This window comes from Phoca vitulina, unplaced genomic scaffold, assembly GCF_004348235.1.
Source record: "Phoca vitulina isolate PV1807 unplaced genomic scaffold, GSC_HSeal_1.0 scaffold9, whole genome shotgun sequence".
Lineage (NCBI taxonomy): Eukaryota > Metazoa > Chordata > Mammalia > Carnivora > Phocidae > Phoca > Phoca vitulina.
Window position 1 is genome coordinate 7,152,051 of NW_022589712.1, and position 15,554 is coordinate 7,167,604.

Genomic DNA, 15,554 nt, shown 5'->3' on the forward strand with positions numbered 1-15,554 from the left:
ACAACCGGACAGATGGTGGTGTAGCAGTGATTCGAGTATCCTGACTCATTTCTCTTAGTATCACTCTACTGTTTTCTCCCAGCTAAAATTGAGATCTAAGTTTTTACTGTGACCCCAAAGCCCATCACGAAGGACGAATGAAAAGATGGTAAACATTTGTAGACATTAAAATTATTTTTATAGTTCTAAATACCTGATCTGGGAGAATATCCGGGAAAAAGTAGGTTATGAACGTATATGTTATATGTATGTTATTGTGTTACTCTATTAATCAACATATTAATATATCAGTTACATAGTATGTGTATTATGTAATAATATGTAATAATGATATAATATTAGTTAATAATTAATGTTTATGTTATTAATATATTTATCCCCTGGATATTCAGGTATTTAGAACTCACTGAAATAAAACTACTTTTAGTGTCTCCAAATAGTCACTGACTTCTTATTTGTTCTTAATAATGGGCTTTGGATGATTTTTGAAGTGTGGGGAGGATTCAGTATAGGGACACAGAAAGGCAGCCCAGAAAGGGGACATAACACAAAAAATAGCACAAAATGCGCCTCATTGGTCAGAGACTCATATCTATGTATACACTTACTATCTCATTACAACAAATAGTTCTTTCTCCATGTTGGTTCTTCTGAGAATCCCATCAGTCTTTATCCTCCCATAGAAATACGTTATTTCACCCAATTGTCTCTCTCTCTCTCTACATCTCTCTGTTTCTGTCTCTGTCTCTCTGTCTGTCTCTCTGCCTTCTTTCCCCAAAAGGTAAAATTAAGAAACTCCTGTTATTGCCAAGAGGGTAAGGAGGAGAAAATACTGTAAGGCCAGTAAGATCATCCATCTCCAAATATAACAGAGTGCCCTGGTTGCAGCTTGACATTTTGAGATTGATTCAGGGTGGGGGGAGGGAAAGTGATATTAAGTGAGGATTTGGTTTGAAATTCTGTAAATGCCATTTGAATTTTGCCAGCTGTCAAAATCTCATCTGTTAGTGACACCAAATAGATTGGTTTTTTATAAAACTTGACATTCTCGTTGTGTCTTAACACCTGAGACATCGTTGTACAATTTTATGGAGGTGGTGTGTACGTTTAATAGCTCAGGCAGTTTTGTACACGGCTGTGAAATAATATCAATTACTTAAATGTATTAAATACCTAAGGAATGTCTCCGACGTCTAAATTCCAGGGACATTTAGAAGGACGACTGAAATGTAGTGCAGTGAATCTGGTGGTGCGCCTCTGGATTAACATTAGTGTGCTCCCATTGCGGGAGCTGTATCTTTTGTGCATCTAGATACGAACACAGGGGTTTCCGTGATAAAAGCGCCTCTCAGGCTTCCTACAGCTTTGTTGGAAATATTTGTTTCTCTCTCATCTGTTTTTTATTGTTGTCGAGTTGCTTAACAGAGCCCTCTTTGACCCTCAGTGAGTCGGTTTTATTATTTTAAAAATTTTAATGTGATGCCTCCATCAGTGAAAATATTAAATATGATGGGAGGAATTCTAAAGGGTTCCCTCCCAGATTCTGTGCTCTCATCGCTCAGTCCAGCGCCCGACAGCCAGTGCTGCACAGTTACGGCCTCGCAGCAGGGAGAGGCTGCTGAGTTTTCCAGGTGACCCCAGTCTAATCTCCTGAGCCCTTAAAAGCACAGACACTTCCCGCCCCCAGAGCTGGAGAGATGCGGCGGCGGTGGCGGCGGAGGAAAGCAGAGGGGAGGTTGGGACAGAACGGGAGGCCAGAGCCAACAGAAGCACCAGACGCATTCGAGAAGCCATAACTAGCCGGGGTCCAGGTGACCCCAGAAGCTGCGAGCGACCCCTGGCTGAGAGCTGGCAAGGAAACAGACACCTCAGTCCTGAAACCGAACTGAAATCTGCCTACAACTGGAATGAGCTGGAAGGTGGATCCCAACGCAGAGCCTCCAAAAAGAAATGCGGGACTTTGATTTTGGCTTTTGGGACTCCAAGCAGAGAAGCAGCCCAGCCACGCCGCACCTGGACTTCTGATCACAAAACCTGAGATAACAAATGGGTGTGGCTTTAAGCAGTGCTGGTGGTGATTTGTTACAGCAGGAAGAGAAATCTAATACCCTAAGAGAGAAATAAGTTTCAGCCTCACGTATCTTGGGCAAAGCTCACCTTTGCCTTGCACACAAGCACACAGGCTTTCATTATTTCTATGCCTTCAGTTACTTGCCCGCCTTTCCATCACGTCTTTATTAATAGTCCTAATTAATAGATTTTATGTACTCAGTTACTCACCGGGCTTAACTGAGTTGTAAAACCAGTCCAAAATCACTGTAGCGACTGATCCTTGATTGTTTCAGCCATGAAAACATGACTTCAGACTCCCGCTTTAGCATATCAGTAGGTCTAAATTATAAATCAGATTTTATTCCTCCCCGGCAGGTGCTGCAAGGCTGCCCTTTGTAACTGGAATAAAATCTAAACTCAGTCTAGAAGACCCCATGTGTGACCTAGCTGGTCCCTCTACATCTTTGGTGACACCTTGTGACTCTCCCCTCTGCTGTCACAGCCACCGGCCATGTGGACTCCTTTCCAGCACAGGCACCTCGGGGTGGCTCAGGGCGCCTCTGCACAGCTCTGCGCCCTAGAATCCTCTTTCCCCAGCATTTGCAGAGCTGGCAGCCTTGCTCCAGATCTTGCTGCCAGCCTTCCTTGGACCACCCCGACTGCTGTATACATCGCCAGCCTTGATTATCCCCTATCCCCATTCTGTTTCTTGGGGCACTTACTTTCAAGCAAAATGAAATTATTTTTTATTTTATGTGTTCATTTTTTTCTCTTGTCCACTGCTCTATCCCCAGCACTCCACACGGTGCCTGGCACATACAGGTTCTATGTATAAAATCCTTAATTATATGATGATTAACGTATATATTAAAGAACATATATATTGAATAGTAAATGCATGAAGCGATCCACAAGGATTGATTAAATATGTACTCTGCTGTCTAGTTTGCCTACTGTTTTTAGAATCGCATGTACATATTTGGCCGTGCTGAAACTCAAAAGGATCTTACCCAAGGGAAATCACAATGGAAGGAGAGAGAAGTAGCACTTCAGCATCTTGGTGCAGGGCTTTGCCTCTTGAGGTGGAACCCCTCCCACACCACACACCAGCTCCTTAGTCAATGACTGGGCAAGTGGCTTCTCGCCGGCTCCCTTCTTTGTCACACAGGCATGCTAGTGTTAGTAATTATTCCTTAGGGCTGCTGGGATGATGCCATGAACTCACTCAGTTTAGGTCCTTAGCGTAGTGCTTGGCATGTAATAAAAGTCACTAGTATCTATTAATATAAATAATAATAATGATAATTTAGAATAATCCTGCATTATGAATCATTGCCTCATTAAAAGAAAACTTTTTTTTTTTGCTTATTTTGTGGAATCAAATAATGACCTTAAAAAATATATCAATGACTTTTCCTTCTGAACTTACGAGGGACAGTCCCTTATTTCTAATTATTGAAAACAAGTTGGTTGTTTTTGAAGCTGTTTTTCAGGCATCATCATTTTGCATGTTTGGGGGCCTCGGTGGCGATGGTGGGCTTGCGACAGCAGGATGACTGGTTCAAGCAGCTCAGACTTCTCCCCGGAGCCCCGCGCCCACAAAACCTGCTTTTTAGGCGATCTCTCCCCGTCGAGTAGATCTCCCAGGACCTTCATTTTCAATGTTTTCTTGGATTTTTTTTTTTTCAGTGTAACATGGCAAAGCATACTTTTTAAAAAGCAAGCTCAGTATATCTAAAACCTCAGGCCTGGCTCAACTTTGCCAACCTATCTACTCCAAACCCCTTCTGCTTGCTTTTTTGTTTGTTTAATCATAACATTTTATCAAAGAAGCACTTGCTTGTACTTTGAACTGTTTAATAACCCCAGCTACTCACTTCCTTATTCCTGCAGAATCAGTTTCACCAAGTATTCACTAAGATATCATTGATTTAAAAACAATTATTTTATTCACCAAGAAAAAAAAAAAAACACTGTCAATTAACCATGAGCTATTTCCCTTGAAAATTTTCCTAATTTTATTTTATACTTTTTTAAAAATATATTTTATACTCTTAGAGACTCACAAGACACTTTTCATTATTTATCTTCCTTGTACATCTATAAAAAAATTAGAAGAAAAATAGATTCAGATATTTTTAACACTCCATCACATTCAAAACCCAGTTATCCCAGATCACTTTCTATCTCGGAATTATGATTGTCCCGTGTTTTCAGAACAGTAGTATCCCCTGAACAATCAAGAAAACTGAAGATGCAGTATTTCTTGTAGGAGTAGTCAACTGTTGTCTTTAGGATTTTTTCTAAGCTACAGTCAAGCATTCTGTAAGTTCTGATGCATATGTGCAAACAATGACAAGTGTAACAAAATTGCCACGTGGACAAGAATCGCTGTAAGACGAATCCTAATTTTAGCAATTAAAAAGAAAATCAATGACTGATCCTAAGGTGAATCTTAAGATAAAGATTTCAGAGTATGATTATATTATTTCTTCTTTCGCTCATTTTAATTACTACCTACCAAATTCTTACTATAAAATATGAAGGTTTAATTCTTTTATATTGTCTATATATTTATATATATCTCCCCTCCCTCCATCTGCCTAATATATGAAAGCATCGTTTAGGGGAGAGAGTTATAAACTTACCTTCCTTATACAGCTATTTTGCTTTTGTTTGGGGGACTTTTTTTTTTTTTTTTTTTAAAGATTTTATTTATTCATTTGACAGAGAGAGAGATAGCGAGAGCAGGAACACAAGCAGGGGGAGTGGGAGAGGGAGAAGCAGGCCTCCCGCCGAGCAGGGAGCCCGATGTGGGACTCGATCCCAGGACCCCGGGATCATGACCTGAGCCGAAGGCAGACGCTCAACGACTGAGCCACCCAGGCGCCCCGGGGGGACTTTTTTTTTTTTTAATTTAGTGACTGAGTTGGTCTTTTATTTGCTTATTTGCCTGTTTTTTTGTGTATTTATCATTAATTCAGCCCCAGAGTCTCTAATAGCATTATAAATCTCTTAATATGATCAAGGAAAATCCAGTGTCAGTCTCTCCTCCATTTTTCAAGTGAGGACCATGTTCTGGAGCCCTCTCCTCCTGAGCCCAGCTATCAGCTATCACCATGGGACTTCACACTCTCCTCCTGGGAATTCTCTTTGACTATCCCCTTTTTCCTGAATCCCATGTATCCTCTTTATTGATTTATTCCCAGTTCTACACCTTGGCAAGAAATTGCTTTCCTTCGGAATGTTGAAGGCACTCTTTATTTATTTATTTTTCAATTAGATAGCATGCCCAGCATAGAGCCCAATGCAGGACTTGAACTCGTGACCCTGAGATCAAGACCTGAGCTGAGGTCAAGAGTCAGATGCTTAACTGACTGAGCCTCCCAGGTGCCCCTCGAAAGCACTCTTTAAGCTCTCAGGATTTGCTGCTGAAGTCCGATACCATTCTGATTCCTCACTGAATGTTCATGTGTGAATGCATTTGCTCTCTCCGGGCATTCTGACTGTCGAGCTCACACTCGTTGACCTTCCTTGTTTTGGGTCTCCCTCATGCTTTGTGCTGGGCCCAGTTACACAGCATGCTCTCTGAACCTGGAAACTCATGTCCTGGGAAATGTTTTTGTATTTCATTCTTTGATAACGTTCTCTTCTGCATTTCTCAAATTTCCTCTTTCTGGAATTACCATTTGTTGGATGTTCAACTTCTGGGGTCAGTCCTTTGGTTTGGTGTCTTTCATGTGCTCTTCCATTTCCTATTTCCCATTCCTTTACCTGTTTGCTCTACTTTCTGAGAGATTTCTCCAAGCTTGTTTTCCAAATTGATTGAATTTCAATTTTTCTGCCACCACCATTTTAGCATTTAAGACCTCCCCTTTGTGCTCTAAATATTTTTTTCTTTAAAGCATCCTCTTATCTCTTCAAGGAAATTGATGAGAGGTGTTTTGTTTTCAAGTTTCCTATTCTTCGCTAAATTGTTTTCTCTGTTTCCTTTTCAGTTCTTTTTAATCTCTTATCTTGCTCGTTGCAGTCTTTCTTTCGGATATCTTGACTTCTTTCGCTTTGCATTTGTATTTTTTAAAAAAGCATTAAAACTAGGGACTCTGTGTGTAGGAGCAGGGCTTGTTAAACGCTGGGTTTCACTGTAGGGTGGTAGGGCAGTGAACACCAAGGGGGCCACACTGAATGTCAGCATAGTTTTAGGGAGAGAGGACTAGTCTGTTTGCCCAGACATACACTCTAGCAATAATTTCCTTCCAGGCAGTCGGGAGACAAGGATTGCGCCACATCTAGATGTCATCGGTCTACAACCCAGGCAGGAGAAGGGTGTTGAGGTGTCCACCAGTCAACTTATTCCCGTAATTTCTCTGATTTCAATATAGCTCTGCAAGGTGGGCCCCGTCCAGATCCCCTCTGCATCGACTTCCTTGTAAAATAAACCTATCTTCAGCCTTTCTGCAGCCTGGCTTTATAGACTGGAGGGGTCGGGATCCTATGATGTTACTGCTCATTATATCCGATTTTCAAGCTCTTGTTCTGATTTTGCCCTTCCTTCACTCTGAATCTCCCAGGTGCCTGGTGTTTCCAGTCCCTGGGCATCGCTGAGCTTCTGCAGCGGGAACAGGCTGGTTTCTTACTGACTCTCCTTGTGGCCGGCGGCCGGGTTTCAGATCTCTCTGATCTGCTACAGAGTTTCCAGTCTTCCATCTGTGTTCTGCAGTCTGATTGACATCTCTCCTCTGATCATGCCTCCTCTCCCAAACTCTCCCTGGTTGTGGATGTGTTCCCTTTCTATTCCTTCAATGTCATTTTAGTGGGGCTTGCGGAGGTCAGACGTTTAGACACATTTGTTCCGTCGGCCCTGCAGAACTGGGAGACCTTCTCTCCTCCTTTTGGTGACTGTCACCACCATCCACTGCTGGCCAACATGGAAACCCTGCAGTGATCCCAGACGCCGTCTCTCACCACACCTAGTCACCCTCTCGTCAATGCTTCCTACTGATGGGCACTTAATGTGTACCCCACATCCTCTCCCAGAACGTGGGGCAGCTTCTGAACCGACCTCCCAGCAGCAGCCTGTTTCTCACACTGATCCCGCAGTCGTGACTCTAAAACAAGAATTTGTGTCACTCTAAAATAAACTTATGGGGGTGCCTGGGTGGCTCAGTCGTTAAGGTCCCAGGGTCCTGGGATCGAGCCCCGCATCAGGCTCCCTGTTCCGCGGGAAGCCTGCTTCTCCCTCTCCCACTCCCCCTGCTTGTGTTCCCTCTCTTGCTGTCTCTTTCTGTCAAATAAATAAATAAAATCTTAAAAAAATAAGAAAAAATAAAATAAACTTGTGGTTTCCCTAAGCGTTTAGGATAAAATTCAAGGTCTGTATCACGAATAGAAGGCACTTTGTTATGTACAAGGCCTTTCCCCACTTCCTCTTGTCTCCTCTTGTCCTGACTCCCTCCACCACCGCACAAGGCTCATCAGAGAGCCTCCCCAGATGGGTTCTTGCCTCAGGGCCTTTGCACATATATCTGCACCTGCCAGAAAATTCCCGCTTAACTTCTCTGCCTGATTTCATAGGACCTTCCCCCTCTACCACATCACTCACCAAAGGCTGGATTTCTACTTGGCATTCTTCCCGAGAGAGGGTAGTCCCTTGCCCCCATTCACTACTAACTCAAAAAGTCTGTCTGACATGGCCACCACGAATATGGACTATACATATATTCTATATATAAATGTGTGTATTTATGTGTGGATATGCATATATGTATAATACGTATTTCTGCTAATATAGAATATATACTATATTGCTACAAATATATACACATTGTAAATATATACATATATATCATATGCATGCACACATATATATGTACACACATACATACATAAATACGTACTTTTCTTCACAGAAGAAAATGAACTGTTGAATTTTAATGCATTTTTATACAGGTGTTTAATCGTCTAATGTGAAATTCTCACTTTTAAAGGGGGTGGATAGCACAGCTGTATCTGAAAATTGACTTCACAAAAATAGTGTGAGAATGCAGGAGTAGTTGATTTTTTTTTTAAGTACGCTGTAGGCCCATTGTGGGGCTTGAACTCAAGATCCTGAGATCAAGAGTCGCATGCTCCACCGACTGAGCCGGTCAGGCGCCCCAGATGGAGTTGGATTTGAGGAATTCAAATACCTGATTCTAGAGTGCAGAATAAGGGGGCATAAACTTAAGCCTAAGGTTTATCCTAACTTAACTGTATTTTCATCAGAAGAAAGAAACCTAGTCTGAAAGTACTGGCTTCCATATCACGTAAATCCCTTTCCGCTGCCGCTCCGGCGTGTGGCCGGGCCCTGCCCAGCCCTCGGCATGCAGAAGCGCATCCCATCCCCGTAAGACAGGACCACCCCTGTGGAGTGAGTGTGAGCGCCTGCACTGCAGGTCCTCCCTCCAGCTGAATAAACTCCCATCTGACTCCAATTCTGTCCACCCACTGGCCCCTAAAGATAGACGTTGGCCGAGGCAATTGTGAGCAGAGCAAATAGGAGGCTGAATTGCTGTTCAACCCCCATCCTTACTGCTTTGCTGGAGCCTTTCTATTTGTGTTATGTAAATATTGCCTCCTCCTCCTCAATGCAGCTTTACAAATTCTACTTTGAAAACCTGCTCAAGCTGAAAGCTCGAAGGATGTGTCCAACAAAATGGTCTTGATTGTCTCTGCTTCTAAAGCTTTTTTAACGTAGAAGAACTTGTACAGTTCTAAGTGGTGGGCCTCTCCTTGAGTTTCAGCACTGTGGGGTTGGGGGGGAAGGATCTCTCTATAATGTTAATGTAGCCTAGCCTATAGGTTTAAAAGCCTCCCATTTTGCCTCCCTTGTCTTGCTGTCCCTTGCAGCTCAGCGGCCCACCTGTCTTACTCATCTTAAAAGGCCCAGGTCAAATTTGGTGCCCTTCACAAGAACTCACGCTACACATAATCTCACTCCACATTAGTTCCTACAGAAGTTCCATAGGTTCATATCTGGTGCCACCGCAAGGCACCAAAATAATGCTGAAGGGATAAAAAGAGTATGTATCCACAAGAACAAGAGTTTGAAAAACAAGAGTCAGATGAGAGATGTCAACAGATTTCTGAAGACAGGGAAGAGTGAGTGAAATAGAAGTTCATCAATGAGGTACCGAGGAAAGAATTGGCAATTTAGCCCTTATAACTACCCTTATAAACATGGATCTACCCCTTAATGCTCTGGTTCTCATTTTCGTTACTTCTAAACTAGACATGAGTTGGTCTGCTTGGTCTACCTTGAATGTTTCTTGTGCAGATCAAGTGAAGTAATGTGTGTAAAGAGCTTTGAAAACTTTGTAGACCTTTATAAACCAAAGTCTTTATTTGTACCCTTATCATTCTGCTTTTCATTATATTTGTTTGCTTACATATTTCCTCAGTTAAGCTATGGGCTCTTTAAGAGCAAGTATTATATTTGTGTATATTCCCTAGAGTCCATAGTGTGCCCAAAATCAGCATTTACTTGTTGAGCTGTCATTAATATAGGCATAATAAGTTAACAATATGTTCTTAAGATAACTCTGAAAGCGTGGATGTACGTGTTAAATGAAATAAATAGAAGTTATGCCAAATTTGTAAGCATGTAGAAAGAAATCCTGTCTTTTGAGCAATAACTTGGTGTGGAGATGGCTGATTATTTACCATCCAGAAATCCACGGAGAGCAAAGCTCTTAGGAACTCTAGCCTTGACATTTCTGTCTCACACTGAAATATTCCATAAGGGACAACTCAGTGTTAACATTTTCTGTGGGAATATGATATGTCTAACAGGGGTCAAGCAGCAAACAGAAAGTCAGTTCAAATGAATGAACACTTTCATATGCTCCGTAAATCATATTGAAGATGAAAAGTGTCCTGGAAGGCAGGGCAGTATTGAGTTTCCCTTGCACCCAGCTTTGTTCTAGCAAATTATTTATATGGGAAGTCTTTCTCTAGCTTGAGCAATTGGTGTAAAAATCCACTATTTTAATACTTAGGAAATAACACGAATTCTAACTGTCTGGACAGTTACTTTAGAAGATAGATGATAGATAGATGTATGGACAGATACATCTCCCCCAAAAACACTTAGATCAAAATATGATGACTGGATAACAGATTTAGTCAGCCTCTGAGGAGTGGAAAGTAATGTGATTTAACTTCATATTGGATTAGCTTCTTTCGATTATTATATAACATTATAAATACTTTATTAGAAAATCAAAGCCTTTTAGTTTTGTCAAATACATCATATTTAAACAATGATGACTTTAAAAGCCATTACACTTTTTGTTTCTGTTTCCACTTCTGTTCCTTAAACTAAAAAGATAAACAGAGGTATTCGATACAAAATCAAATGGCAAATATGTAGAAATGTAATACTGAGTTAATTTGAGACCCAGTCTAACTAATGATTTAGGCAAAATGCATATAGGATGGGAAGATTTTGTTGTAAATTGCCAGTTACTCATTAATGAGTGCTCATTAAGAAATACACTACTGAATTATGAATGAGTGAGTGATCCCCAAGGGTAACTGCAATTCATGTTTTGATAGGAGTCTGATTTGTTGTTGTTGTTTTTTATCTAGAGGTTGGGGAATAGTAGTTCTGAATTATTTTCTAATTTTTGCCCTACCAATAAAATCATGACTTAGCTGTTTTAACACCATATGCTGAGAAGAGGGAGTGAGAGAGGAGAAAAAAGAGGAAAGAGGGAAGGAAGTGCGGTTTCCCTCATTAGGAGAACTTGGTCATTCATTTGCTTTTGAAGATGGATTAGCTTCTTCAGGGATATAGATTACAATTTTCTAAGTTATAACTTTTCATATACTCTTTAACTGTTGACTTCTGGTGAGTAATTCAGTATTAATACCTTGTACATAATGGATAATCAGTAAATTCTGGTATTAAAAATAATACACTTTCCAATTATTTTCATTAAAATACTTTATCATCTTCTAACACAAAAGGTTAATAGGGTGTACTAGGACCTAGATTCGCTCATTTGTATGTGTGTGTATGTGTACTGATACTGTCTTTGCTGTAATAGTTTGGTGTGATTTGTTATTGTTCATATGAACCATGACCCTTAATACCGTATTGGAGATAAATATCGGACATTTGTATTTCTCCTATAGCAAATTGCCTGCTCTTGTTAAGGTTAAGACCTTCATCCCCACTGGGTTTTCTTCTTCTTTGTTGATTTATGGAAACTCTGTATAGTTAGAATAGAAACTTTTTGTTTATCAAATGTTTGAAAATAAATTTATTTGCCTTTTTCCTTTTAATATGGTTAACTTGGTTTATGCTTTCTTTTACATAAAACTTTTAAACTTTTATAAAGACAAATTCTTACCAGTTTTTCCTTTGGATTCATTTTGCCAGGCTTCTAAAATAATGCTATTGAGATTTGATAAGAGTTCTATTACAAGTAAGACATATTTTTTTCAGAAGAATCAAATCTTTACAGAATTGCATTTCAGTTCAGGAATGTGGTTATGTGATTATATCTGTCATCTTTTGCTGTTTAGTAAAGCTTTGTGTGTTATTCTTGCTATTGTCATTGTTGTGTTTCAGATCTTCATATTACTGTTAAAGTTTCTCCTAGGCATTTTTAATTTTTATTGCTAATGTGAATTCATTTTTGTTATTGCATTTTCTATCTGTTTTTCATTTGCCTATAATGTGATTTTTCTATATTGAATTGGAACACAGCCAGCTCCTTTGTTCATCTCTCCTAGTTCACTGAGGTTTCAGATAATTTTCTTGGATTTTTAAAAATAATTTTTAAGTAATAATATTTTCCTCATTTCCTTTCTAATTTTATATCTACTTCTTTTTCTTCCTATGTTTATTTGCTGGAATTTTCAGAACAGATTAGAGCATAAACAATGATACGTTTAAAGTTCGTTTATGCTATTGACTTCTATTTTATGACACAATAGTGGAGACCTGAGGTTAGAAATATTAGTATGTACTCGAAGAACAAAGTGCATGTTAGTATGTACTCTTCCGTCTGCTTGGGCTCTGATATCCTGCATGGGGTACTCAAAGAACTAACAAATATTAGTATGTACTCAAAGAACTTTAGTATGTACTCAAGTCAGAAGGTCCACCCAGATTAAACTTAAAAAATATTACGTTTACTGTACCACCCCCAATTTTTTTTCTTTTTGCCAGAGATTTGCAGTACATATTTGAGTGTGTAGACAGGACAGGAGTGCAGGAGAGGGGTGGGGGGACAGGAATACACAGCTTTATAGGATGACTCCACAGGGACTGGAATGGCCTTCATTACCAATGGAGGGAGGGATCATAAACACAACCCATTTACAGGAATGTCCCTAGCTCTGTTATTAAAAATAATATATGTTAGGTTGGTCTAAAGAAAAGGTTTTTTTGGTGTAAATTGTTTCAAGTCTTAGTCAAATGATTTCCTCAAAAAAGTAAAAACAAAAAAATTATCCTATGTCTTCACATAGAAACCAGAATGATCTTTATAATACTGGATTCACATCTCATCGCTTTAGTGTTTTCTGTTTATGATTATTACTTGCTTATTTATTCTCTATCTCCTCCTCTCCCTAGAGTGTAAGCTTGACAAGCTTGTTTCTTTTATCACTTTGCCCCTAGCACTGAGAAGGAAGCTATGGATGCATTTGCCTCTCAATACACAATTGTTGAATATCACTTTCCCTGGCCAGATGTTGTTGCTCGAAGAGCTCTACTTCTCGGTATGACACAGTTGTAATGCTTTGAGGAACCATTTACCATTCAGTTGGTTGATGGACTTCACGAACCTTCCATATGGTATCTTAGGCCTTATGTGTACTAACATGCTAGGTAGTGAAATCATGTGAAAGAAACCATTTCTTGGGCTAACATTTTTTAAAAGATATATGGTACAAAAAGACACATGTAGCAGATGAGAATATTTTCTTCCTTCCCACACATATATGCAGAAAATCTGCCTTGTCTTGGGTAAAGAGATTAAGTGGGGTTAGTATTGGAGACATGACATCCATCTATATTAACATGAGCTTGCCAATTCAACAGAATGATAGTTATCCACAGCATATTTTATAGGAACCATATTAATTGATTAGTATTGTCTGTACTGCTTAGTATACCAATGAAGACCCACCTAGAGGGTAGAGTCTGTGCCTAAATTATTTCTGTATCCCCATGATCTGGTACTTGGCACAGAGCATGATCAACAGATACTTGTAGAGGGAGTGACCAGCTGAATCACTGAGGCAGGATGATCCCTAGCAAGCTTGGGTTTGGAGCAGCGGGGAGCAGGTGGCAGGAGAGTCCACCCAGATAGATGAGGACAGGAAGGAAGAACAGTTCGGGACAGTGTGATGGGATGTGGCATGTTCCCTAATGGTGGAAAAGGGTATAGCTCTGGATGATCAGAATGAGAGAGGGCAAAAAAAAAAAGGAGAAATGAGCAGGGAAGGAAAAGAGGGAGACAAAAGGATAGTACAGAGTGTGGGATAAAGATCAGACTATTCAAAACAAATTTGGGGGAGCTTTCAAGAAGTCAACTAGGGCTTTTCTAAGAAAATGCACTGAACGATAAAGAAGAAATTGTGTTCAAGTCAAACTCCCCATATAATCAATCAAATGTTAATGATACACATTTTAAAGAAGTTGTTGAAGAAAGGAACATGGTGTTTTTATGAGGTGTTTGGGAAAAATGCATCATTGGGTCTCACCTTTATCATTCTTGATTTATATTAGTGGAAACATTTGAAAATACCTATGTTGTTCTGTCTCTTTACCCATCAACATGTTATTGTTTCTTTCCAAGAAAAATTAAAGTCCAAATTTCAAGAATATACTGTGAGAGAGTTTGAGGAAAGGCTAAGAAAGACAAATCAGAAATAGAACCTTGGGTAGCCCATAGGAGATGGTCACGTTCTTCCTCCGCCACCAAAAACAGGTGAACAACTCAAGCTGATAGGAGCATGGAAATTGCTACAGGTCAGGCTCTGGTTGAATTTAATGAATATTTAACTGGTATAAAGGGAGGTCTGGTACCTTCCTTGCTTTCAAATGACACATCCAAGGTGCCCTCTCCCAAATTTAGGGCAGCTATAATTCCAGTGAGTGAAGGCAATCCTTCTGCCCTTGAATTACAGAACTCTAGAGAAAGTTCATTTTTATCTGAACAGTATTCTTGGGGACAAATCACAAAGCAAGTCTGTCTATTAAGTTCAATAGCAATGACACAGTAAAATAACAAGCTTTGCAGCTGCTTCCATATTCTGTGATTTGACCTCCTTCAACTCCATCTCCCTCGTCAAGGTGGCAATGACTTCATATAGTGACACACAGAAGTTAGCATTGCATTCGTAGGATCTTAATCCCAGAAAATAGTCATTCTTGCCCAATGTATTCGTTCCCTAGGGCTGCCAGACAACTTCCCACAGAACTTTATTGTCTCCCAGTTCTGGAGGCTGAATGTCTGAAATCAAGGTGTCAACAGGGCCATGCTCTTTCTGAAGGCTCGGTAGTGGGGGATTTGGGGGTGGTGGATTAGGGATCTGTTCCATGACTTTCCCTTAGTTTCTGGGGTTCCCAGCAATTCTTGACATTCCTTGGCTTGTGGGTGTATCACTCCCAGAGCTGTCCCTGCTGTCACCCAGTATTTCCTGTTTGTTTCTCTGTGTCTTTTCATAAAAGGACAACTGTCACATTGGATTAGGGCCCACCCTAATGACCTCATATTAACTTGGCAACATCTGCAAAGGCCCTATTTCCAAGTCAGGTTGCATCCAGAGGTACCCAGGGGCAAGGACCTGAACATGTCTTTTGGGGGATACAATTCAAGCCAGCACTGTCACCCAGCAACCAAATGAAAAAGGATACTTGGAAAGAGTGTGTTTTAAAAAAGAGTTTACAGGGGCGCCTGGGTGGTTCAGTCAGTTAAGTGGCTGACTCTTGGTTTCGGCTCAGGTCATGCTCTCATGGGTCATGGCATCGAGCCCCATGTCAGGCTTGGCACTCGGTGGGAAGTCTGCTTGAAAGATTCTTTCCCTCTGCCCCTCCACCCTGCCCCTCTCTCTCAAATAAAATAAATCTTAAAAAAAAGAAGAGTTTACAAATCTATATGCTATATATCATTTGATAACATATATTCTAAAATACCCTGTATCTTAGGCTTTGAAAAAAGAAAACCACATTTTGTGGAACGGAGGCTAATGAATTAGCTAAATGAGCTAGTGAATTAGAGGAAAATAATCATATTTTCAAAGGAATCATATGATGTAAAAATCCTAAGCATGTTTACGTTTTAGGTTTTTATTCCAGCCTCTCATTGCTTAAAAAAAAATTAAAATTCTTAAAACTGAAGATGCCTAAATGTGAAATAAATGTTTAATGTGAATAAGCCCATATGTTAGGCAGACAGTTCACAGTGATTTCTCATTTCCCTCTCCATTCATAGTTCATGTCT

General features: G+C 40.1%; 1 protein-coding gene across 4 annotated transcripts in view; it reads left to right on the forward strand.

Moving 5' to 3' along the window:
• Window positions 1–15,554, forward strand: part of PRKN (parkin RBR E3 ubiquitin protein ligase) — a 1,294,051-nt gene that overhangs the window by 1,040,225 nt on the left and 238,272 nt on the right. The window lies entirely within an intron of this gene.